General features: G+C 46.5%; 1 long non-coding RNA gene across 1 annotated transcript; it reads left to right on the top strand.

Annotated features, from left to right (window-relative positions):
- The first annotated feature begins 8,519 nt into the window (after positions 1-8,519).
- On the top strand, positions 8,520-24,699 carry LOC308573916. The gene is made up of 4 exons (XR_014002228.1): positions 8,520-9,136; positions 10,089-10,205; positions 23,078-23,127; positions 24,362-24,699. It is a non-coding gene; the product is annotated as an uncharacterized lncRNA (long non-coding RNA).
- The last annotated feature ends 2,291 nt before the right edge of the window (positions 24,700-26,990 follow it).

Below are 26,990 nucleotides of genomic sequence, written 5' to 3' on the forward strand. Positions count from 1 at the left end.
GTAGTAGCTTGAGCTCTTAGGGAAGGAGAGGAGGAGGAGGAACCAGCAGCAGCAGCTGAGAAGGGGAAGCTGTCCCCCCCCCTCTCCCCACCTACACAGCCACACTGGGTGAGATCCAGCTCCAGCTTGCAGAGCTGTCTCCAGCGTGCCAGCGTCTACTCGGGAGTAAGTCCCGCATGAGCGCCTCGACTCCAAAGCGAGAGGCTCTGGGGACACCGGACTTGCCCGAGCTAGTGACTCCCAGGTGTTGCTGAACTACAACTCCCCTTTTTGGGTGCTGGGAGTTGTAGACAAACGACCTCTGGAGGGTGTCATCTTGAGGACCAGCTGCTGTGCATTCTGAACAGCCCTATACACAATCATTTTATTCATTTGTCACTTTTTTACCAGCAAAAAGTCTCAGAGAGGCATAGAATGGAGGTTTAAACTGCAACACATAAAGACAAACAAACCCACAAATTCAAAACTTGGGGTGTATATAAGGGCCTTACTGCATAATAATCTTTTACATTTGTCTAAAAGTGCAAAGAGCTTCACCTGCATTATCTACTCCTAATCCATGAAACAATTGCCGTAAACAAATTAAAATATATAAAATCCACTGTTAGGCAATACTAGATCCTGCCCCCTTTAGGCTCGCCAGATTCTACACCTCTGATTTAAGACAGCAGAAGACCTTCAGACAGGTGGGTGGGTTCTGGGCTGGAGGAATGAAGGAAACAGGCAGGGATGTATTGGGCTATAAGAAGAGAAAGAGATGGGGACCCAAGACCCCAGGGAGGGGCACTTAGCACAGTCACAGTTAGTAGCCCCTCTCCTACCTGGGGAATTGTGGTTGTCCTATCAGCCAGCCCTCAGGTCTACTACGGCTGCTGTTGCTGAATACTAGGCCGCTTCTGAGTAAGACCTCCCTCACCCATGATCTGATTACAGATGAGGAGGCTGATCTGGACTGTATCACAGAGACCTGGGTGGGTGAGCAGGGTGGAGTTGGCCTCATCTAGCTGTGCTTACCTGGGTGCATAATGCAGTATCAGGGCAGACTTAAGTATGGGGAGGGGAAATTGATATAGTCCATAGGGATTCCATCTCTCTCTCTGTGTGTGTCCAGTTGCTGCCCAGTAGTCTTCCTGCAGTGTTGAGGACTCCCAGACTCCTGTTTTTGCGGGACTTCAACATCCATGCCAAGGTGAATGGCTCTGGAGTGGCTCAGGACTTCATGGCTGCCATGATGACCATGGGACATGTCATCAGTCCAAGACGTGGCAGGCCACAGTATGGACCTCGTATCCATAACTGGGAAGAAAGAGGGTGACCTGAAAGTGTAGGGGTGTATTGGCATCAGTCTTTTGTCTGATCACTTCCTGTTGAGATCACTTCCTGTTCAGATTTAGGCTTTCAGCACCTCTTCTGCTCTGCAGAGGTAGGGACCTACAAGGAGGGTCTGCCCTCAAAGGCTGATGGATCCAACTGGCTTCCAGATGGCCCTGTCTAGTGCTGTTGTGTTGGATGAGTTGATATGACTGGCACTCCTGTCAAAACCCTGGCCAATTTATGGAACATTTAAATGGCTCAGGCCCGTTGACACGATCCGCCCCGAGAGTCCTCTCCCACTTCGTAGATCCTATTTGGCTCTGTGGTTTAGGGCAATGAGACAAGCTGGAATGCAAGTAGAGGAAAACTCCCATTAAATGCATTCAAACACTGGTGGGGGCTCATCATTAAGCCTACTCAGTGGCATCCTCACTCTGCTATACAGAGTTTTCCTTTTGGGCCTTTTACAGTCTGGCCCAAACAAGGTGGTAGAACCAATAGTAACCTACTGTGACATGTTCGCAAAGCATTTTGAGGATAAAATCCTTTTCATTCACTGGGACCTTGACTCCGCTGTTACAGCAGACGAATCTCAAGAAGTATTCAGAGTACTGTCTAGTGCTATTGTGTTGGATGAGTTTCAGTTAGTAAGACTCAAGGATGTGGGCCGGGTGCTTGGCTAGGTCAAGGTGATCACCTGCACACTTGAGCCTCTTACCTTGATAGGGTAAGGAAGCTGTACCCCCTGGGGCTGATGGGATTTGTGCTCCAAAACATCTGGAGAGGAACAAGATTGTGGAATGCAGGGATAAGGCCATTGTCATCCACAGGCTTCTTGATTTTTGTGTCCTGCTACGAAAAAAATCTACAAAGTTCGTTGGAGCATACACAATAGTAGTGCAATATTGGGGGGGGGATTAGTGTATTTGCATTGCAAGCAACATTGTCTCTCTCGTACCAGTTTCAGATTTCGAAGGAAAAAATAATATTGTTCCTATCTGGCCATAATTGGACAACAACCCACACTCGGCTATCTTTCAAAATGTAACACCCTAGCTTTAAAACAGCACAGCTGGAGGAAATAATGGGTGAGTAACTATAATGACTGGGTGTTGGCCAATAAAATTGCATTTCCTGGAAAATATTAATCAGGTTTTTTAAAAACAAAACTGAGAATATTTTTAGACAGCACATGTGTATGTGTGACAATAGAGATTTAACACATACATAAGCGATGTTAGTTTAGAACTTTCCTCTATTTGGGTGGGAGGGAGGGGGGGTGAAGCTGACAAAACTGTACCAAAGATCAGAGCCTGTGCCATGCACCAAGCAATTTATCCCATCAAGGGCAGGAAGCTCAAGAGAACAATGTGAGAAGACTCCTCCTGGATCAGACCATGAGCAAGAAGAGAGCCTACTGAATCAGGCCAATGGCCCATCTAGAATCATAGAATCATAGAGTTGGAAGAGACCACAAGGGCCATTGAGTCCAACCCCCTGCCAAGCAGGAAACACCATCAGAGCACTCCTGACATATGGTTGTCAAGCCTTTGCTTAAAGACCTCCAAAGAAGGAGACTCCACCACACTCCTTGGCAGCAAATTCCACTGTCGAACAGCTCTTACTGTCAGGAAGTTCTTCCTAATGTTTAGGTGGAATCTTCTTTCTTGTAGTTTGGATCCATTGCTCCGTGTCCGCTTCTCTGGAGCAGCAGAAAACAACCTTTCTCCCTCCTCTATGTGACATCCTTTTATATATTTGAACATGGCTATCATATCACCCCTTAACCTCCTCTTCTCCAGGCTAAACATGCCCAGCTCCCTTAGCCGTTCCTCATAAGGCATCGTTTCCAGGCCTTTGACCATTTTGGTTGCCCTCCTCTGGACACGTTCCAGTTTGTCAGTGTCCTTCTTGAATTGTGGTGCCCAGAACTGGACACAGTACTCCAGGTGAGGTCTGACCAGAGCAGAATCTAGTCCAGCATCCTGCTCTCATACATAGCTGTCAACTTACAGATTTGAAAATAAGGGACCAGCAGCCTTGAAAATAAGGGATCAGCAGCAAAATAAGGGATTTTCCAAGCACAGGTATGTTCAATTTATGAGCCCCTCCAAGCCAAAGGCAGAAAGCCCAGCCAGCAGCCAAACGAAGCCTCAAGCGGTGGTTCCCACAGCCCTGCAACCCGGCAAAGGGGATGCAGAAAGGAAAACCACCGTCACCTCTCCGCTGGGAAGCGCTGAGCAAAGGCGAGTCCCCAGGCAACGCGGCCGATTTGATTGGCACAAGGCATGGAAGCTCCACCCCCCAGTCGTTCTTAGACTCCTTACCGGGTGAGCAATGCAGCCAAGCAACACAGTTGGAGCCTCCCTCCTCCCTGGCCGGCAGGGAGGGAGGGAGAGGAGCTGCTTCCTTTGAAACCCAGGAAATTTAAGGAACATCATCAATAAGGGACAGCAGCGGGACACAGCGCTGGGATAAGGGAGTTTCCCGCCAAATAAGGGACGGTTGATAGCTATGCTCTCATAGTGGACAGACAGGTGTCTGTGGGAAACCCGGAACCAGGACCCGAGCACATGAGGATACTCCGCCTATTTGTGATTTCCGGCAGCTGGTATTCACTGCCACTGACAGTGGAGGTAGAACATAGCCATTTGGGCTAATAGCCATTTACCATGTGCACACCTGGTCCTGCATCCTCCTTCCAATGGACCAGCCCTACCATTGGGCAGAGTGAGGCAGCTGAGGGGTTGCTGGACAAGGCTGTGTGTTCCATATACTTTGGCCTGCACTCCCTTACGCTACCTGGCTGCCCTCAGGTGCAATGGAGGGATGTGGTCCCATTGCAGAGAGTAAAATACAACTGCTAACCCAAGCGGCTTGTGCACATGAAATGTTTGGTGCGTTTTCCCCTCCAACCAGCTTCAATCCAACAAGAAAACTTAAGCCACATTCACTTCATACTACATTTGAGACAGCTATAGAGGATGCTCGGATGAGCACGCAGAGGACAGCTTCATGAATAGGGGTGGCGCTGTGGGTTAAACCACAGAGCCTAGGACTTGCAGATCAGAAGGTCGGCGGTTCAAATCCCAGTGACGGGGTGAGCTCCCATTGCTCGGTCCCTGCTCCTGCCAACCTAGCAGTTCGAACGCACATCAAAGTGCAAGTAGATAAATAGGTACCGCTCCGGCGGGAAGGTAAATGGCATTTCCTTGCACTGCTCTGGTTCGCCAGAAGCGGCTTAGTCATGCTGGCCACATGACCCAGAAGCTGTACGCCGGCTCCCTCGGCCAAGAAAGTGAGATGAGCGCCGCAACCCCAGAGTCAGTCACGACTGGACCTAATGGTCAGGGGTCCCTTTACCTTTACTATGCAACCCAAAGACAGAAAAAAACTAAAAGGTCATGCCTGTCAGGTGAAAACAACCCTGTCCCCCTCTCTGATGTGAACAACACTGTGCAAATGCAGACCCTTCAATTGTCCCTATTTTTCAAGGACGTCCCTGATTTAGAGAAGCCGTCCTGGTTTCTGATTTGATCCCGGAATGTCCCCCTTTTCCTTAGGATGTCCCTATTTTCATTGGAGAAATATTGGAGGGTATGGAGTTATCTGACCCCCAAGGCGTCTGAAGACAATCCTGTATAGGGCAGTTTCTTCAAATGTTGTATTATGTTTTTATATATGTAGGAAGCTTCCCAGTGTGTTGGGGCAACCCAGTAAGATGTGTGGGGTATAAATAGTAAAATTATCATTATGGAATGGGACATCCCTATCTTCATCAGAGAAATGTTGGAGGTGGGTATGCAAATGTGGTTTGAAACATAGCAAGAATGACCTTGGGGTTTAAGCTGATAATGTAAGCGTAACCTCACTGTACCCAAAGATTTAATAGGTATCCCGACATGGTAAAAATAGGGATAAAGTTGGACCAGTTAATTATGAGCAGACTTACCCCGGTGATCATGAGAAAGAAGTGATTGCAGAAGTGGACCAAAGGAAGGCTGCTTCTGTGTCCAGCCCACGAGACAAGGGTCATAGCTTTCTGAACAAAAATAGATTTTTAAATACTTTTGTTTCCCTGTGCACGGTCTGCACTTTGGGACTCCTCTGGCATCACCCCCCAAGGCCTTAAATATCACAGCTGAGTAGCAACGTCATTGCGATTTCGACACACCGGACAGATAGAGGAAGTCATGTGAAGATGAGCATAAGAGCACTTCCCCCAAATGTAAACTGATTTGGATGAGGTTTCCAAGGGGGTGGAGGTGAGGGTGGCAGCATTTAGAACCACAAATGGAAAATGAAGAAGTGCCTAGATGAAAGTGTAATAATAAATAAAATAAATCATCACATCAGCAACTAGCACCCGGACAGCTGCTTGGAATCCAGTTCCCCAGTGGGATTCATTGGCTAAACACAGGTGCAACTGGACTGTAGAATACTATGAGTGGTCATTTTTAATCTCCCACAATGCCCCTGGCATAGCATCGCTCCAAGACTGCCCCCTCTGAGCCTCCTTAGACCACTGTAAAACTTCAAACTACTAAAATGGCGAAACTATTTCTCTTGGATGTGAGCTATGCATGTGGGATGTGTGGGATAGATAACAGTTACGAGCCGTCAAAATCTATTGATGTTCATTCAAGCACGAGCCATACCCATCAAAGAAGTATATTTGGTTTCTAGCTACTGGGTCCATGTGACACTGGTCCTGAAAGCGCCACACTGGCCAAATTCAAAATGTTCGTAGTACTATCATATACAGCCCTAAACAGATTGGGATCCAAGTAGTACTTAAAAGAGTGCCTTCCCTAATACTCACCATATTGAACCCTGTGATTGGCAACTGAGGCCTTGGTGGTGGTGACAGGGCCTTTTCAGTGGTGGCTCCTCGGTTGTGGAATGCCCTTCCAATGAGGTGAGCCTGTCTCCATCATTATCAAATTCCTCCATCAGGGTTTACCCAGGCATTTGGTGGCTGAAGGTTTTCCAGGCAACCCTCAGATCTTTGGCTGGATAGATGTTTGTGACTGCCTTCAGGATGTTTTTAAACTGCAACTGATTTTAGAAATTTTTAATTGTTTTTTAGAATGCTTGTTTCATTTGTTTTTTCTTTTAAATGGTGATCTGTTTGCCACCCTGGGCTCCTTGGGGAGGAAGGGCGGGATATAAATTCGAGACGTAAATAAAATACTGAAAAGCTGAGAGGAAATGCCAAGGGCGTTGATGTAAAGCCAACCTCAGAACTCCATGGAGTTGTGCAAGTGTAACGGAGAGAGCCAATTTAGCCCTTGAATGAACAAGTCTGTGGCTGGCCAAAGTGATGCTGAAGGAGGACAGGAGATGTAACATTTCTCACCGAGAGAAGGACAGCCCTGTATCCAATATAGAGATGAGGATGGGAAACAGAAAAGTCACCCTCCCAGTGAAATATAACACCCCTGCTCTGAAGAGCCATGTGTTAGCAAGTATGGGGGAAGCTTTTAACATCAAATGAAACTCTCGCTTTTGGGACCGATCGCTCTAGATCTCCAGTTTTCAGACTTCAGGACAGGGTTGGCATGATAGGTAAAGGTAAAGGGACCCTGGCCATTAGGTCCAGTCGTGGCCGACTGTGGGGTTGCGGCGCTCATCTCGCTTTATTGGCTGAGGGAGCCGGCGTACAGCTTCTGGATCATGTGGCCAGAATGACTAAGTCGCTTCTGGAGAACCAGAGCAGTGCACGGAAACTCCGTTTACCTTCCCGCAGGAGCGGTACCTATTTATCTACTTGCACTTTGAACTGCTAGGTTGGCAGGAGCAGGGACCAAGCAACGGGAGCTCATCCCATCGCAGGGATTCGAACCGCCGACCTTCTGATCAGCAAGTCCTAGGCTCTGTGGTTTAACTCACAGTGCCACCTGCGTCCCTTAGGCATGATAGAGGTGCATATAAAATTATGGATAATGTGAAGAAAGTGGGTAAGGTAGGAATGGGGAAACTCCAGATGTTACAGGACCCTAACCAATGGGGGCTGTGGCCCTTGGGACTGGTAGTGGAGCCCAAAAGTAGGTGGATCCAGAGCCAAAGACAGGCACAGTCAACTAAGTCTAGTGGTGACTGGGAACAGCCACCGAGAGCACATAACACCAGCGTTGGCTCCCAGTACGTTTCCGAGCACAATTCAAAGTGTTGGCGCTGACCTTTGAAGCCCTAAATGGCCTCGGCCCAGTATTCCTGAAGGAGCGTCTCCACCCCCATCATTCAGCCCGGACACTGAGGTCCAGCGCCAAGGGCCTTCTGGCGGTTCCCTCACTGTAAGAAGTGAGGTTCCAGGGAACCAGGCAGAGGGCCTTCTTGGTAGCGGCACCCGCCCTGTGGAACGCCCTTCCGTCAGATGTCAAGGAAATAAACAACTACAGTGGTACTTCTGGTTATGAACTTAATTCGTTCCAGAGGTCCATTCTTAACCTGAAACCGTTCTTAACCTGAGGTACCACTTTAGCTAATGGGGCCTCCCGCTGCCGCCAGTGCACGATTTCTGTTCTCATCCTGAGGTAAAGTTCTTAACCTGAGGTACTACTTCCAGGTTAGTGGAGTCTAACCCGAAGTGTTTGTAACCTGAGGTGTCTGTAACCTGAGGTGTCTGTAACCTGAGGTACAACTGTATTTGACTTTTAGAAGTCATCTGAAGGCAGCCCTGTTTAGGGAAGTTTTTAATGTCTGATGTTTTATTGTATTTTTAATATTTTGTTGGGAGCTGTAATGTGTATGGGTTGCTCGTGCGTAAGTTGCCGCCTCTCCAGGCTTTGTTGCCTTGCTAAACCTTTTAGTCTGGGCAGCCCTTCACTTCGTGGCTGCCTCAGTCGCTAGCAGAATCCGTCAGTGGGCGTTCCTTAAATCTTTTCCAACATAAAAGTTGTTTGACACCCAGTCTCCTCCTACTCTCTCTGTGCGGAAGTCTTCTGCGCAGGGTGGGCATGGGTAGCGGAGGACCCGCGCTCTCCCCGCTGGTGTCCGGTGAAGAGTCCTGGAGCCCTCTTGCCGATTCCCCCATCAGCCCCTCTATATCCCTGGTGTTGCGCTGATTTGCTTCCCCATCTGCGGAGCTGCCTCTCTCCCTGCTGGGCCCTTCTCCAGCATCATTTGAGAGCCTTCCCTCCACCTCTAGCTCCAATGTCAGTTCCCTGACAGGAGCCGCCCAGAGTGGCTGGGGAAACCCAGCCAGATGGGTGGGGTATAAATAATAAATTATTATTATTATATTATTATTATTGTCTCCATGCTCCTCGCTGCTGAATTCTATAAGGGGCAACACTGAGAATTCAGGAGGATGAAGCTGTCGGGCAGAGACACCCGTGGACTGGTTGTAAGTGAGAAGGTAGTGAGGTGGGGGCTGCCTGGGGGAAAAGGGCAGCACCCCACTTGCAAATAGACTTTCCAAACATGCGGAGGAAGCTGTGGAAACACAAACAGGTAAACTATAAACAATTGTGATAGCTGAGATTGTCTCAAACCATCATCTGTGTTTACGCTTATGGGAGCTAATCCCGGAGACTATAAAATGTGGTTAACCTCGCTAAACAAGATTAAGCCAATATGTATGTATAATTCATTACTCTGATTTCATCATTCTCAGTCCAGCAGATCCCTCTTTCCATACCTAATTATAGATACACCAGCTACATTGGATCAGCACTGTGATCTCAATGACTTAGATCTGAAGCAGAATCTTTTGACTTTGGGAGGCAACTCAACCAGAAAGGCCAATCTGAATATATTTATGAAGGAGCCGCACTTTCAAATGGGATGAAACCCTTCTGCTGGAAAAAGAAATATGGTGGTGATAATTTAGCATTTATCTGGCACATATATATCTATATATATCTCATAGATAGATAGATAAAATTTATTTTTATTTTAAAGTTAGTTTTGGCAACATTCATCATAAAAAAAACCTTGAAGAGAAACATTGAACAAACCTTATACAATTATACTACTGTTTCACTGACACTTTTATCCAACATATTTCAATAATGTATTATCAAATAAAAATATTATAGGATCATTAATGATTATGACTAAAAAAAAGTCAAACCCAGATTGAGAATGTGGGAGGTAGTAGTTCTCTTGACAGAACATAATTTTTACATTTATAGCCACCCCATTTTCTCCAAAGAGCTCAAAAAGTGGCATAAACCGTTCTCTCTCCCCCCATTTTTTCCTCACAACAACCCTAGGACAGGCTGAGAGACAGCGAGTGGTCCAAGATCACCCAGTGAGCTTTGTAGCTGATGGGGATTTGAGACCTGGTCTTTGTCATGAACTGGCAGGACGACATATAAGAGGTTCGTTCTTCACAGAAAGTGTTGTGTAACTCACCAATTATTAGTACAGTGGTACCTCGGGTTAAGTACTTAATGCGTTTCGGAGGTCTGTACTTAACCTGAAACTGTTCTTAACCTGAAGCACCACTTTAGCTAATGGGGCCTCCCACTGCCGCCATGCCGCCGGAGCACAATTTCTTTTCTCATCCTGAAGCAAAGTTCTTAACCTGAAGCGCTATTTCAGGGTTAGCGGAGTCTGTAACTTGAAGCGTGTGTATCCTGAAGCATATGTAACCTGAGGTACCACTGTATAGGATTTAGCAGCACCACTAGGTATGGCACATTTCTAAGGGTTCAAAATGCTCCATGTACATGATCTCGGTAGACCTTCTGTCCAAATGCTAACTGTTATACGGGCAACTTCAAAGCCCCTGTTCTCACTTCTTACGGTTCTTATCTTTACACCAGGGATGAGGAACCTACAGCCCTCTGGATGTTGCCTGGATTTCCATACCTGTTAGCCAGTAAAGCCAAGCGGACTTGATCAGGCACATAGATTTCCTGGCTACAGTCATCCCCTCTTTGGTGAGATGCATCATATTTCTATTTAAGGTGTAGTAATAATTTGTGTGTGCATTTTATGCAAATATTTGCCCCATTTTGCCTTATTTATTTGGAGAAGCATTTCCTCTTTTGGGTCATGCATAAGTAGCAGTCATAACCAAGGGCTAAGAAGAAAGGGGGCTGGGGGAAGCTGACTCACATATAGCTTGTGTGGGGAATGTACATAGGATACAGAGAATCGGAGTACTTTGGAGGCTGGGCTTGCAACTTCTATCAGTCTTAACTCTCTCTCAAACAAACAGACACACATTTCCTGTATCTGCGAAGAACTGATAGCCATCTGATTCTAAATAGTGCAAATATCAGTGGTGGCTGCTGGCCACTGGGACAAGAAGGGCTGAAGGAGGGAGCCCAACAGTAGGTGCAGCCAAAACCACTGACAGGCAGAGCTAACTTTTGTCTCTGACCTACTCCCTGATAATAATAATAATAATTTATTATTTATACCCCGCCCATCTGGCTGGGCCTCCCCAGCCACTCTGGGCGGCTTCCATAGAAAACAGAAATACAGTAAAATATCACACGTTAAAAACTTCCCTGAACAGGGCTGCCTTAAGATGTCTTCTGAATGTCAGGTAGTTGTTTATCGCTTTGACATCTGCTGGAAGGGCGTTCCACAGGGCGGGCGCCACTACCGAGAAGGCCCTCTGCCTGGTTCCCTGTAGCTTTGCTTCTCGCAATGAGGGAACCGCCAGAAGGCCCTCGGCGCTGGACCTCAGCGTCCGGGCAGAATGATGGGGGTGGAGACACTCCTTCAGGTATACTGGACCGAGGCCGTTTAGGGCTTTAAAGGTCAGCACCAACACTTTGAATTGTGCTCGGAAACGTACTGGGAGCCAATGTAGGTCTTTCAAGACCGGTGTTATATGGTCTCGGCGGCCGCTCCCAGTCACCAGTCTAGCTGCCGCATTCTGGATTAGTTGTAGTTTCCGAGTCACCTTCAAAGGTAGCCCCACGTAGAGCACATTGCAGTAGTCCAAGCGGGAGATAACCAGAGCATGCACCACTCTGGCGAGACAGTTCGCGGGCAGATAGGGTCTCAGCCTACGTACCAGATGGAGCTGGTAAACAGCTGCCCTGGACACAGATTTGACCTGTGCCTCCATGGACAGCTGTGGGTCCAAAATGACTCCCAGGCTGCGCACCTGGTCCTTCAGGGGCACAGTTACCCCATTCAGGACCAGGGAATCCTCCTTGTAGAACTGATGAGTTCTACAAGGAGCAAAACTGAGACTAAAAATCCAGACAGGGGGACAGCTGAGGGCAGGTAATTCAGCACCCACTTGGTCTAATGGACCAGCCTTGACTGGTTATTATGACCCACACATTGGGGACTGAGGCTGAAAGAAAAAGGCAGGGCCACTTCCAAGCTTGAGGGGCCTATCAGCATGATGCGCTCTGGAGGACACTTCCATAACACTCCTGAGCCTTACCTAATGATGACAGCTATTCTCCAGCCAACTGTTACAGCTGCCATTTTAAATATCCACATGGCCAGAAAGCAATGTGATGTAGAGTGCTCTGGGACACTGAGGGAAATTTAAAATAGTGGCTTATGGGAGCACGTCACCCAGGGCAGAGATCAGTGGCACTGGGCCCTGCCTGAGGAGCAGGGTTGCTAATGCCAGACCAGGATGCATGCCCTTTAATGAGCTTCTGGCTGTGGTGAGATTTGAATCGGAGACTTCCCAGCTCACACGCTTCTACTATATTGTTTGGGATATTGTTTCTTTGTCAGTTCTGTATGCTCCTAAGACAGCAAAATCAATTTTTGCATGGTTTCTGAGATCAAGGTGCAGGTTTCCGCCTATTTCCACACTGTTGGACATCATTTTGATATCAAAATGGCAGAGTGAACCTTTCAGATCTGCATAGGTCTTAACTACTGATTTCATAACAGCACTGATTTGGAGAGGTTTCTTAGAATTTATGATCAATCCTAAGTGTGAGTCTGCTAGCAGCCATTAAGGTCTACTCCACCAGCTCTAAAAAAAACCAGCACGTCTTTTCCAAACGTGGATCTACAGCAATGAGGGAGAACTGAATGGGCAGAGTTTTTTTGTCTCAGTTTTTGTTGCCCCAGCTAGCACAGCCATGGCAACCCTCTTTAGTGGCTACTGAACATTATTGGGCTGGCAGCGTTCGGAAGGTGGCTCCTGATATCCAGCAGGTCAAAGTGCAGCACAAAGCTGCACAGTTTGCAGAACCTGCAATGGTCCAAGAGGCTTCTCTAAAGGGCACTTCACATGCTGCAAGCTCTTAAAATAAACTGCAAACTTATTTTTGCTTAAGCAATGCAGCTTCCAGAGGAAGTGTGCTTGTTGAAACTTTTAAAGGGTGTGGGCCTTGTGTCATCTCTCTTCCCCCTCCAACTTGGCACAAGGTCTCAATGGTAGAGCATCTGCTGTGCATGCAGAGACGTTCCTAAGTTCATTTCCCTGACTTTCCAAGTTGGGCTTAAGGCTGAAAGTGGTGGCTGAGTGTCAGGCAGGAACCACTTCCACGTCTCGCCCACCACTTTCAGTGGGTTTAATTGGGGATGTAAAAAAGAAAGTGATTGAAATCAGATGTTCAAGCTACAAACTCTCATGTTGTGGAATGGGGAACTAGCTGTAATATGGGACCATTTCTCCCATGTGTGTGAAACTTGCAGGAGAAAAGATTTCACGACAACGATTTTTCATTGTATTAGAATACGTTCAGTTGCCTTAAACATATGCATGGGGGTGGTGGTTTTGCATTAATTGGTGTGGTACTGACTTTGCAGATAATTATTATTATTATTATTATTATTATTATTATTATTATTATTATTTATTTGTACCCCGCCCATCTGGCTGGGTTTCCCCAGCCACTCTGGGCGGCTTCCATAGAAACCAAAAAACACTAAAATATCATACATTAAAAACTTCCCTGAACAGGGCTGCCTTAAGATGTCTTCTGAATGTCAGGTAGTTGTTTATCATTTTGACATCTGATGGGAGGGTGTTCCACAGGGCGGGTGCCACTACCGAGAAGGCCCTCTGCCTTTGCAGACAAGTCATTTAAGGAGATCTCTGTTTGAAGAGTTTTATGACCCGAGTCTGGTTTAAAGAAAAAGAACCCTGAGAAGGGGAAAGAGGGGCCTTGAAGTTTCCTGTCCCCAGTTAGCGTCTGGACAGCAAGACTGAGTGTATACACAGCTCACCTGGTCATAGTCCTCCTCACTCTGGTGAGATGTCTTTTCCCCCCTATTTAAATTATCCCCAAAATGTGTTCTGTCATACTTCACATCCACACTATACATTTAAAGTATACAACTTCTCCCAAGGACTCCAGGGAACTGTAGTTTGTTAAGGGCACTGGGGATTGTAGATCTGTGAGGGACACACTACAGTTTCCGGGGTCCTTATGGGAAAGCTATGCGCTTTAAATGTATTTTGAATATACTGCATGGATGTGACCTCATTAACTTATTCCCTAAGAATGTCAACAAGTGCGTACATAGAGGCGAGGGGGACGTGGGTGGCGCTGTGGTCTAAACCACTGAACCTCTTGGGCTTGCAGATTAGGTTGGCAGTCCGGATCCATGTGACGGGGTGAGCTCCCATTGCTCTGTCCCAGCTCCTGCCAACCTAGCGATTCGAAAGCACACTAGTGCAAGTAACTAAATACCACTGTGGCGGGAAGGTAAATGGTGTTTCCGTGTACTCTGGCCTCTGTCATGCTGTCCCATTGCACCAGAAGTGGTTTAGTCATGCTGGCCACATGACCCAGAAAGCTGTCTGCGAAAAAATGCCAGCTCCCTCAGCCTGAAAGCGAGCTGAGCGCCGCAACCCCATAGATGCCTTTGAATGAACTTAAACGTCCAAGGATCCTTTACCTTTACCTACACATAGAGGCTATCCAACCTGACTCTGCAGCTATTCATGCTGGGGAGGAAGGGGTTAATGAACCCTTTAAACTTTAATTGGGTCACCTGAGTTGGCAGCAGAGCTAAAATGGTCAGCCTTTCAGCCTTCTCTCCATTCAAAATTTAGGGTGGCTGGGTGAAAAAAATGAGGACAGGGTTCCTTTCCTGCACATATGATGGATGAGTAGAAGAGAAAATGTCAGCACCTGTAGCTTATCTCACAGGATTGTGTCACAGGTCTTTCCCACTACTATCCTTTTTTTCCACCTGGCTACCCTATCTGGTGGTGGCTGGTGCCCATGGGGACTATGTGGGACAGAAGGCAGAGGCCAGAAGAAAGCGGCGTCTGAGCCAATGACAAACAGAGCCAACTCAGTCTAGTTTTTGCTCCATCTTCCTCCCTGCAGAGTTCTACAAGGGGCAACATTAAGAGTAAAAGGTAAAGGTACCTCTGACCGTTAGGTCCAGTTGCAGATGACTCTGGGGTTGCGCGCTCAGCCGGCATTTGTCCGCAGACAGCTTCCGGGTCATGTGGCCAGCATGACTAAGCCGCTTCTGGCAAACCAGAGCAGCACACGGAAACGCCATTTACTTTCCCACCGGAGCAGTACCTATTTATCTACTTGCACTTTGATGTGCTTTTGAACTGCTAGGTGGGCAGGAGCTGGGACCAAACAACGAGAGCTCACCCCATCGTGGGGATTCGAACCACTGACCTTCTGGTCGGCAAGCCCTAGGCTCTGTGGTTTAGACCACATCACCACCCGTGTCCCATCTAACATTGGAGTAAGGAGGAGCAATCTGGCAGGCAGTGCTTTCCCTTGGCTGGTTGTAAGTAAGAAGACAGGGAGCTTACTGAGGGCCGGCCAATGTTGGTGGGGCAGTGCCCCATTCTCCCTGATCAACCAGCCTCCACTGACCCCATTCAAAGTACAGTCTGCATTAAGAATTAGTTGCTCAGCGTGATCCTGCAGGAAATTCCATACATCCTCTGCACAATCCCACAGCGATTTTGGATTGGTATCTCAGATGAAGTGGAGACTTCTGGGTGTATGACATCACATTTTGACAAAAGAACTGAGAAACACACACACACACACACACACACACACTTGCTGCATGAGGCAAGGACATTTCGGCTGCCAGAAAGCTGGAGAGGGTTGGTGGCTTTCGCCTAAGATTTGTCATGATCGTGTGAGTTTTGTGGCTGAGCAAGGAGACGAATGCCAATCTCTCGCATCCAAAGACAATGCACTAAATTTTGCATCAAGCTGACTCTCTGGGTTTAGGTGGGTGTTGTTCCAGTGGCCTTCAGTGCAGGATTATGAGAGGCTGAGACCTCCCACCACTCTGCAACTAGGAAGGCTGGCATCCATCTGTTTCACAAGACAATGGAAGAGTGTGCCTTCAGAGGTGAACTCAAACTGTTGGAGTGTTATAGCACCTGCTGTGGCTTTAGAGAACAATGTTTTGTTGCAGCTGAGACAGATGAAGGCATCCAGTTGTGCTGATGCAGGTGTACCATGGCATTTCTTCTTTCTGCACTCCAACCAGCAATCATTCCTCCTCGGGTCACTGCTGTGAATTTTAATTGTGTTTATTTGAGCCATATAGCCAGTCCATTTGTTTTCCTGATGTCTTCCTGATGCCATTTCATTTTGAAATGAAGGTCCATGGAATAATTAGCCGCTAGGCAAACTGCATAGCAAAAAGACAAGAGAAATAACAAGTGGGCCCTGGAACAAAAATCAAGATTGGGGACAAGCTTCTTACCAGCGTCATCATTGCTGGTCTTTTGTAGGGGAGCAGTGTTAGAAACTGAGGTATGAAAGCTAGGAGCTGAATGGCACCTTAAACCTAGGTTATGGACGCAACAACGGAATGTCTCGGTGCACTTTTTATAACAGGAATACAAAGCTGAAAATGAATGAACTGCAGCTGAAATCTAATGTTCATTTTTCACATGGTCTAGTCCTCACCTGAAGACTTACCGTAAAAAGCAAAGCAATGCTTCCCCTGCCTGCCCCACTCCCCTAATATTCTTAAGAGGGTCCCTTCTGCAGTCTTCAGAGAGTGGTTGGAAGTGGGGAGGCAGAAAAAGGTCCTCTACTCCTTTCACTCTGCAGACAAGCCCTGGATTCTCTCTACATCCCCTTTCCTCCATATAAATATATCTTTTCGGCACCACAATTAACACATATTAAAGGTCTATACAACTGATAGCAGAGACACCCGCCTTGAGTGTCCATTTGGCAAACCTAAGACTTAAGGGTCCCTCAGTGATCCCACTCCAAAATATGTTTTGGTTTTAAGCAGCACTGTGAGAGTCTAACATGCACTACTTAAACCATCATAACTACTGGTAACTGGCTAGTATATTTCAAATTAAAAGCACGTCATACATTAAAAAGTACATTAAACAAGGCAACTAAAACCTGGACATAACATGTTGGGTTTAAAAGAAAAAAAGAGAAATTTTGTCAGATCCGCCAATCCATGAATGTGAGCCAGTGTAGTGTAGTGGTTAAGAGCGGTGGACTCGTAATCTGGTGAACCAGGTTGGATTCCCCGCTCCTCCACATGCAGCTGCTGGGTGACCTTGGGCTAGTCACACTTCTCTGAAGTCTCTCAGTCTCACTCACCTCACAGAGTGTTTGTTGTGGGAGAGGAAGGGAAAGGAGATTGTTAGCCGCTTTGAGACTCCTTAGGGTAGTGATAAAGCGGGATATCAAATCCAAACACTTCTTCTTCTTACTTGGGAGGAAGCCCCATTGAACATGGTTGGCATTTACCTCTGGGTAACAATGGCAATTTTAATCTGAAATCTTAGGTGCAGTACTGCACCCAAAGCTCAGAAACTGCTCGCGTTTATGAAATTCCCCATCACAAAATGCACCTAGAACTACGAGAGTTTTGAACACTGTTGAGGAGTATCGAGTGTGCAGTAGTTCCACATGCTCTCATGATGTGAGGATGACAGTGAGCTCTCGATAATTAACACCCCATGGGCAGGGTTGACTCATCCTTCCCAGGTGAAGGGCTACACTGACCCATGGCTAACCCCTCAGGCCAAAGTGTGTGTGGCCAATGCCAACATTTCTCACTCATTTGCTTTGTTAAAGACACTGAGCCCCACAACCCCCTTTCCCTAATATACCTTATTAATTTCCACTCCAAAAAAATAAAAAAGAGCACCTTCATCACCTTATGAACTTGGGGGCAGTGAGAGGAGCTCAGAGGCTTTGTGGGTACCAAACGAAGGTCACAACCCTGGGCTCAACACTAGCATCCACTGGTCTAAGGCTTATTCTTCAGGTAGCCATCTACAGTTTGAGCATCATGACTGGAACTGGGGGGCTCGGATCCTTAAAAAGATCACTTACTCTAGAGTAGTCCCAGTGAAACCTAACTCTCCACTTTATAACAATGGCCATCTTGGCTTTTGTAATGTTCATAGTTTAAAATGGCCTATGTTGGTCATATTATCCCCAATCTGATCCATTTTATTCTCATTTTAGGCATTTGATCTGCCATTCCTGTCCCAGCAAGAGAACTGCAAGCTGTTAGCTCTCAGAGTGGATGGAAATAGTAGTATCCATTGCATGAGACTGTCCCGTTTAGGTGTTGGCAGCTCCCTGCTAAAAGCAAAAAAAAATTCTGCATTACAAAAAACATGGGAGTCTAGGAGATGTACTTTCCCAGTCAGATTAACCTAATGTAATAATGGCCATTTGCAATCTTAAAGAATAGATTGTTGTGTCTGCGCAATTGGCTGCACATTTCCCCCTCTCCATTCCAAAGATAATCCTGGTGGTGTCCATTTACTTCTGCAGACGCATTAGCCAGTTTTGAACAGATTGGTTTCAAACAATTTTGGGTCTGTAATTAGAAAAGCACATAAGAAATGCTGATGTCATAAGCAGGCAAGCACACAGAACTAGGGTGGAGAACCCAGGGCCCACTGTATGTTGTTGGACTCCAACTCCCATCAGCCTGTTGTTGTATAATTTCCACACAAATATATGCTTAGTAAAGACCTGTTTATTGAATGTTCGTCCTTGGTTTCATGAAGTATTGTGCAACCAAATTGAGATGAATGTTCAGTAAATAAGTCACCGGAAGGAGCCCAAAATGTTACAGAAGGAAGCCTGCTTATAACTTCCATTTTTGCATGGATGGTGCAATTTTGGCTACCTTTGAGTCTACAATAGATAGATAGATAGATAGATAGATAGATAGATAGATAGATGATAGATAGATAGATAGATAGATAGATAGATAGATAGATAGATAGATGACATAGTGTGTTAGTTTTTAGAACAGCAACCTTTAAAAGCTGCCCCTGCTGTTTTCTAACGATCAGATCATTGACTCAAACAATTCCATATAATGTTCGGGAATCCAAGCCATGTTGTATGGTTTTTTCCCCAGTTAACCAGGGTCTAGAGCAGTTCCAGGTCATCCAAAAAGGGGGGGGGAATAGCTTTATAAAGACCAGGCCCTGAGACAGCTGATTTGACGACGTGGATTTCTGGTGGGCTTTTCTTGTGCTTAACATTTTGAGTTTGTTCTAAATAAAATGTTTTGCTCCCTATCCTTCATGCAAAGAGCAGGCTCTCCAAGTGCCCCTATTTTCCAGGGACAGTCCCGGATTTACAGAAGCCGTTTCTCAGTCACATTTTATTTGCCCCTTTCTGAATCTTTTCGAGCTCTAGAATATGCCTTTCGAGATGTGATGGCTGGAACTGTGCACAGTACACTAACAGTGGCCAAGTTCATAGATTTATATTTCCCATAACTGGTCTTGGTCTGATTCAAGAAGTAGGTTAGGATAAAGTGGATTAGACATGGATTTACAGGGCAGCACCAAAACCCTTTTCACGTGAAGGTTCTAAATCTTTCACGCCATTATATATGCAGAAAAGACCTTTTAAGAGGCAGCACATGGCTGCTAATGAATTAATGCAATTGTGGAGCATGCTAAGCATATGAATAAAGTTGCAATGCATTTTCCACATGGACTTTCTTTTTGGAGACGGCAGTCCTGTAGCCTGTATGCATGGGGAATGGGGAGTGGAATTGATTCCATTGGGCCCCAGAACAGTTCTGTTTCTCCCAGAACCAACTGTGCATAGTACCACAGTGTTCCCCTGAGGATGCTGCAGCTCAGACAGGTTGTTCAAATCTGGCAGAAGCCTTCTGAGACTTTTCTTCCAAGCTCTTACCTACCCTAAAGTTGGGGAACCCCAGGACTGGGAGCCAAATACATCTGTTCAGTCGTCTCTATTGCCTCAGGCGACACACCCTTTCCCCAGGCCTATCCCCTCACTGGCCCTGATTTACCCATTCCTTGAGTATTTTGGCCTGGCTGAGATGCATCCTTAAACTCTGAAACTGTACCTTGCTTGGCTGGGCAGAGAGGGGCATGGATGTTTCCAGAGGGTGTTGCTTGGGGAGTGTTCTTGGTTAGTATTTGTATTGTCTTTGCATTGCAAATGTATTTCACAAAGAATAAATAGCATCCTGGAAAGGAGGTAGCAGTTGGCAGTTGGTTGGTTATTCTGTTTAGTTGATTCTTTGAGAATGAGGGAGTGTTTTGACTTCAAGCAGAAGCTGGCTAGAGAAGTTTGTGAGGGCAGGCAAGCTATGTATTAATATAGGGTTGCCATATTTCAAAAAGTAAAAATCCGGACAGAACAGCTTTTTGTCGTTGTTGTTCAAAATCTCAAAATAAAAATAATTGAATATTTTGAGCTATTTTTAAGGGGAAATGCCAAAAATGACACTGATGGCATGGGTTGCCATACATTCAGATTTTCCCGGACATTGAAGTGATTTCCACCCGGACGCTGTTTCTGGCTATGCCAACTATGTCTGGGAAATTCAGGACGTATGCCAACCCTAATTAATAACTTACTATATGTACTGCTATGAAAGAGTTTAGCAAGCAAAAGGACTAAACCCTCTCTTGGGCTCAGGGGCGCGAAACATGTTGCATTCAATAATAAATATATATGAATAATACTTGTTGTTCAACCGTTGCCAAACTGGCAAGTAAAGATTTATCTGCAAGTCTTGTGTAAGGCATCTATTTTATCACATAAACCTAACGTTCTTCAGCCCTGTGGAGCCTTCAGCACCACTTTAAAGAATAATGGCTTCCCCCAAAGAATAGTGGGAGCTGTAGGTTGTTAAGGGGTGTCAAGAGTGGTTAGGGGGACGCCTATTCCCCTCCCAGAGCTACAATTCCCAGAGTTCCCTGTGAAGAGAGATTGACTGTTCAACCACTCTGAGAATTGAAGCTCTGTGAGGGGGAAAGGGGTCTCCTCACAACTCTCAGCACCTTAACAAACTACAGCTCCCAAGATTCTTTGGCGGGGAAGCCATGACTGTATGAAGTGACATTATAGTGCCTTAAATGAGTGGTGTGAATGTGGCCCTCAATTAGGGTGGTCCTACTTTTCATACTAAGTGGGCCTCCTTCTCAAAGCCCAGCACCTTGGTTACGGTACCTGGCTTTGGGAAGGAAGTGAGAGAGCTGGGGGGGGGCACCCCATATTGCTGGGGGCCACCAAAAAGGCCTTGAGGGCTGCATATGGCCCTGCGCATTGGACTGCCTTGCCCCTACATCATACTTTAAATCCTGGCCTTTCTTTCCTTTCCTCTCATTGTGTTCACACTTATCTCTCCTACAGCTAAATAGCATCTATTACTGAGAACATTGGAGATTCATCTCTAAATGAATTTTTGAAAGAAAGAAAAAGAATTAGAAGAATGTGCTTGAGATTAGTTGTGGGTTTTTTTAATGGTAATCCCAAACTTCAGACCCCCTCCAATTTGCTGTTGCATTTATATACAGAGAGAGCTGTTCTTATTTTATCTGTAAGCAGCCTTGAGTCCCTGTCAAGGAAAAAGGTGGGCTATAAATAAATTCATTATAATCAGTGCTTTATTTTTGTGGGCACGCAGGGGTACGCATACCCCTAAACATTTTGTGAATCTTTGTACTTTTATCCATTTACTGTAATAATTTTTCCCGATTTACCGTATTTTTCGCTCTATAACACGCACCCGTCCATAACACGCACGTAGTTTTTAGAGGAGGAAAACCCGTAGGCATGCCACCCGTAGGCATTCCCTCCATAACACGCACAGACATTTCCCCTTACTTTCTAGGAGGAAAAAAGTGAGTGTTATGGTGCAAAAAATACGGTAACTATAAAATGGTGATTTTATTGAGTCAAAATGAGAGTACACCTAAACATTTTTTAGAAAAAAGCACTGATGATGATGATGATGATTATAGCTTTGCAGATGCCTTTTGCACCCCTGACTATGTTTTCCCAAGAGGTTTCCTCTTTGTCGGACTTTGTGGATGTGAAAGTGGACCTGTTGCAAGAAGCACAGATGGCTTTGAGTATCAGAAGGGAAAGCCCTTGTTGTTGAAAGCTTCTTAGTCATCACTTCCCGCCACCCTCAAACTCTCCCCCCCACACAGGGGGCGAGAACCTGGCCTTTTACCGGATGCCCTTCATAATCCTCTTCTGTAGCTGATGGTGCTTGCTTCCTGTTTCCTTTGCTGCCTGGGTTACGGCCCTGTAAATACAGCTTAATACAGGCTGCAGTGATAATCCAGCCATCAGACTCTCTGGCCGTTGCTGTGACTGGTGTTAGCTTGGCTCCAGTTTTTTGTTTTTAGATCTTACTTATTAGCTACATCTGATTGTTATGGCTCTATACTGCATGTTGCTTTTAACTTGGGTGGAATCTGCACACATATAAAATCCGTTTTGAAAATGCTTTTTTTTTTTTTTAAGCATTTTTAAAAATACATTGAATTTTCCATAAGGCTCATCATCACTATCTAGTGCCGCATTGTATATGGCACTTAAAACACAATTAAAACATTTTATTTGCAGCTGTATAGGTGAGTCCTTAATGTGTTTTGGGCCAATACTCCAGGGAGCTGTAGTCCAAAATATCTGGAGGGCGCCCGGTTCATACCCCCCAACATTTCTCTGATGAATATAGGGATGTCCTATTTCATAATAATAATAATTTTACTATTTATACCATACCCATCTGACTGGGTTGCCCCAGCCACTGTGGGCAGCTTCCAATGTATAAGGCCCCATCTACACTATACATTTAAAGTAGCATCATACCAGTTTAAACAGTGATGGCTTTCCCCAAAGAATCTTGAGGACTGCATTTTTTAAGGGTGGTAAGAGTGGTTAGAAGACCTTATTCCCCTCCATAGGCGCCGACTCCATTGGGCCTGAGGGGGCCCGAGCCCCCTCAAAAATTCATTTGGGGGGGCTCCGCCCCCCAATAATCTCGGGCGCCCCTCCAGCAGAGCGCCACCGCCGCCCCTCCCCCAGCCCAAAATGCACAGGGTCGGGCTGCATGCCTCCTGCCCTCCCTCCCGAGCAAAAGCTCCACCCAATTTCCTTCGGAGCTGATTAATAGGCGCAGCACGCTCTCCCTTATTCGCTCACGAGGAGGCGGCGCCACTTTATCTGCATATTCATGAGCTTATTTATTATTCATGAGCTTTCGCGGGCTCCCCCAATATTTTTTATAAGTCGGCACCCCTGTTCCCCTCACTGAGCTACAATTCTCTGAGTGGTTTAGTAGTTAATCCCTCCAGGAAACTCTGGGAATAGTAGTTCCATGAGGGGAATAGTGGTCTCCTAACCACTTTCAGTACGCTTAAGGCCCTCATGATTCTTTGAGGGAAACCAGACTATTTGAAGTGGTATGAAACTGCTTTAAATGCACAGTACAGATGGGACCCAGGTCAGCTTCATTTAACATAGAAGTTGTAGACCGGGGCTTTAAACTGCAGAGTTGAAGACTATTCATATTAGATATAGATAACCCCAGATGTTATTGATATGGAGCACCCACTGACACCACAATTATGTCTCTTTTATTTAAGGACTAGAACGAGAAACAACATTGATTTCAGAGGGGAATCAATCAAGGCAGGTAAGAGTAATTGCAGAGTGGGATTAATTAATATATTCAATTAGCAACATTCTTGTTGTTATCATCATCAACATCATCATTCCAGGAAGTGTCCCCCCTGCCTTAGATCTATAACAGAGCCTTACTTAGGATGGCAACTGAAGCAAGTGGGTGGGTGTATAAAAATTAGCAGACGAGTTTGTTCTGTACTGTATTTAATATTATGCAGATAAGGTGCAGAATGCCCACTTAATGAAGAAGAAGAAGAAAGGATCATTCAGAAGGATTTATAGACTAGTTTCAAATCAAAATGTGTGGGGTGTTCTGCCCTGTGTAAGATTCCCAAAGAACCCTAGGTATTGTAATTATGGGTGCTTTGAATTGTAGCTCTATAAGGGTTAAACTACAGTTATCAGAATTATTTGGGGGGTGGGGAGCCATGCGTGTTGAATGTGCTTTCAATGTGTGGTGTGGATCAGGGGTGGCCAAGGATGTTTTGCCACCTGAGGCAAAACTGAAAGTGCCAACTTTTGGTGCCTCCTCCTCCTCCTTTGCAACCCCTTCCCTGCCGCTGCCCATGCCTTCCTCCTCCTTATCTGCAGTTCTCAGGTGCACCAGCACTAAGGTTTCTGGTAGGATGCTTGCACGGTGGTCAAGAAGATTATGGGGCAAGGGGGCAGGATGGCACAGGCTCACTGAGGCTCCAGTCACTACTGGAGCATAATCAAGGTGCTGCTGAGACACATGAGGAGGGAGGCTAAGCCTCTTTTCCCTCCTACCCCACTGGTTGGTGATGGGGGTGCCACCCGTCCCTCCTTGCAAGGGAGGGTCATGAACTTGGCCAGTCAGAGTGGCAAGATTGGCACCAGCCAACTTCTCTTTGCTAACTTCCGCTCTGTTCTTTGTCAAGAAACAAATCCTGCATTAAAATCTCATACCACTAGAGGACACTCAAAGCCTTCATTTCTTTTCTCGAAACTGGAATTGCCCAACTGATTCTGCAGCCTGCGATTGAATTCTTCCACTGCAAAAAACATATATAGGGCCCACCAAGTCAAGAAATATGAGGTTTGCCTCTGAGAATGAACCAATTTTGTTGCATGGATTTCTGAGGGCCCCCCCCCCCAAGAGGCTTAGGGTTAGGTAGGAACTGGGCTTACCATTCCTTAGCACAGTTGCATCTTTATGAAATAAAGTTATGTGTTAAATTGAGCTCGCTGATGATGTTGATACCCCACCTCTATCCTCTACCCAGGCAAGCAAAATGAATTATCAAAGTTGAAAGACATATTCCAGCCAGGCAAAAACACTCAAGGAAGGTGCAAAGCAGAGCTACTGAAAAGAGTGGCCTGGGGAGAGTGGATGTGGCCGCGGAGAGTCCTGAGGGCTAGCTAAAGAGACCTGGGGGGGGCTGCATTTCCCCCCTTCCCTTTTCCAATCAGGCCTGAGGTTCCCCATCCATGAGAAAAATAATTCAACACAGCTGTGCTTTTCGACTTGCGGGGGGTTGGGGACATGGTTGTTACAATAAGCTTCTGCTATGGATAGATGAATCTGTCAATTTCTGCTCCCCTCAGCTGGTTATTTTTCCAATCTTTACCGTATTTTTCGCTCTATAGGATGCACTTTTTCCCCTTCAAAAATGAAGGGGAAGTGTGTGTGCGTCCTATGGAGCGAAGAAGCCATAGCCCCGTGACCCTCTCCCGGCTGGAGAGGTGGCGTGCGGCTATGGCAGGAGCCTCTTTAGCCGCACACCACTTCTCCAGCTGGGAGAGGGTCGCGGGGGGCTTCTTTAGCTAAACAAGCCCCCCGAGACCCTCTCCCGGCTGGAGAGGTGAAGCGCGACTATGGCAGGAGCCTCTTTAGCTGCGCACCACCTCTCCAGCCGGGAGAGCGCGCGCGCGGCTAAAGAGGTTCCTGCTGTAGTCACGCATCACCTCTCCAGCTGGGAGAGGGTCACAGGGGGCTGCTTTAGCCGCGCGCGCGCTCTCCCAGCTGGAGAGGTGACGCGCCACTATGGCAGAAGTCTCTATAGCCGCGCACCACCTCTCCAGCCGGGAGAGCGCGCGCGCGGCTAAAGAAGCTCCTGCCGTAGTTGCGCGTCACCTCTCCAGCTGGGAGAGGGTCACGGGGGGCTGCTTTAGCCGCGCGCGTGCTCTCCCAGCTGGAGAGGTGACACGCGACTACGGCAGGAGCCTCTATAGCTGCGTGTCACCTCTCCAGCCTGGGGAGCGCGGGGGGGGGGCTATGGCAGGAGCCTCTCCGCTGCGCGCCTTTCCCCGCTCCCCGACCTGCTCTTTTGGGCTGGTGGTGGGCTTCCCCCTGCCAGCCCCAAAGAGCAGGTCAAAAGGAACCTGAAGCCTGGAGAGCGAGAGGGGTCGGTGGGCACCGACCCCTTTCGCTCTCCAAGCTTCCAAGGTAGCGCCTGAAGGCGACTGAACGCACCTTAAACGGCACCTTGTTTTAGAGGGGGAAAACAAGAGGGGGGAAATTCTCCCCATCTCTGCGCAGCGTCTCCTGCCGCTTCGCTGAAGGGGTGCTGGGCAGAGAGGGGGAGAATTGTTTTTTTTCTTGTTTTCCCCCCTCTAAAACAAGGTGCGTCCTATTGTCCGGTGCGTCCTATAGAGCGAAAAATACGGTAATTCAGTTTTCCACATTTTCACATCAGTTTGCCTTTAACAAACCATCCACATGAAAATTTGACTATATATTTGCCCCCTTAATCTACGTATGCCTGTATGCAGTTTTGCCTAATATTCACAATTTGCAAAGCAATTTTCTTTGTGATACATTTAAAATGATTTAATGTTTACCCTATTATATGCATTCCTGTATGCACTGATTGACTGGAGAAGTGCGTTGCAAAATTCATAGGTGTGCACATTTCAAAAGGTGGTGGTTTTTTGATTTACGTATTGTTTTGGAAAGTTTGGATTAAATGATTTTTGCCTTTAATTGTGAGCTGAATCAAATTTCTCCCCTATCCGTAGCCTCTACTAATTTCCCACTACACCACAGTGGGGTGGAGGGAGAAAGGGAGAGCCCTAGGCTCCCAAAATGGCTTCCATAAATTTGCAATTGAAGGAGCCTGGTGTGGACAAAGGCCAGGTACTCTGTGATCTTAGCCTTTAAGCTGCTTGTCTCTCTCAGGCTTCCTCCTCCTCTGTCGATTCAAGGCCAAGTGACTCACACTTTCTCCTGGCAGTGTTGCAGCAAAGTGTCTTCTCCAAGTCACTGTCCTCCTGGAAGCCGCTCTTTGCAATTAACAATGTCCAGTTTGAAGGCTGGATCTCACTGAGCAACGGCCTCAAACTCTGACTGGCCTGCAGCACCGGCAACAAAGCCAGAAATCTAAGCCCAGCTGCCAAATTGGCTGTGGCCGAGAAATGAGATAGGGTTACACCTTTCTGGACATCCAGCGATGGCTTGTTAAAATCTGGGATGCTTTGATTGTGGAAAAATGGACCAGAAAAGTGAGAAAATTGCTGCATTTGGCTGAAAAGGGTGAAGGAAAGAAAGGAGCTCATACTATTCGGTCCTCATTTTTTCATTTGTCGAAGCAGACATGGAGTTTTCTCTACCCAATCCTGCTCATAGTCAACCTGTTGAAATATAATGGACATGACTAACTTTAGAGTAACTCTGAGTTAAACCTAATTGGGTACAACATCTCTAACTTGGTTCCATTAGTTTCAGTGGGCCTATCTTGAGTAGAACTTGGAACACAACCCAGAGATTCAGCCCACTGCTCATAGAACAGTATTATTATTATTATTATTATTATTATTATTATTATTATTATTATTAGAGAATAAACCATATGTAGTTACAGAGGGTTGTTTAATGGTGTGTACAGAAAGGGGTGTGCACCTACCACACATTTT

Source organism: Podarcis bocagei (genome assembly GCF_964188305.1).
Source record: "Podarcis bocagei genome assembly, chromosome: 14".
Classification (NCBI taxonomy): Eukaryota; Metazoa; Chordata; class Lepidosauria; order Squamata; family Lacertidae; genus Podarcis; species Podarcis bocagei.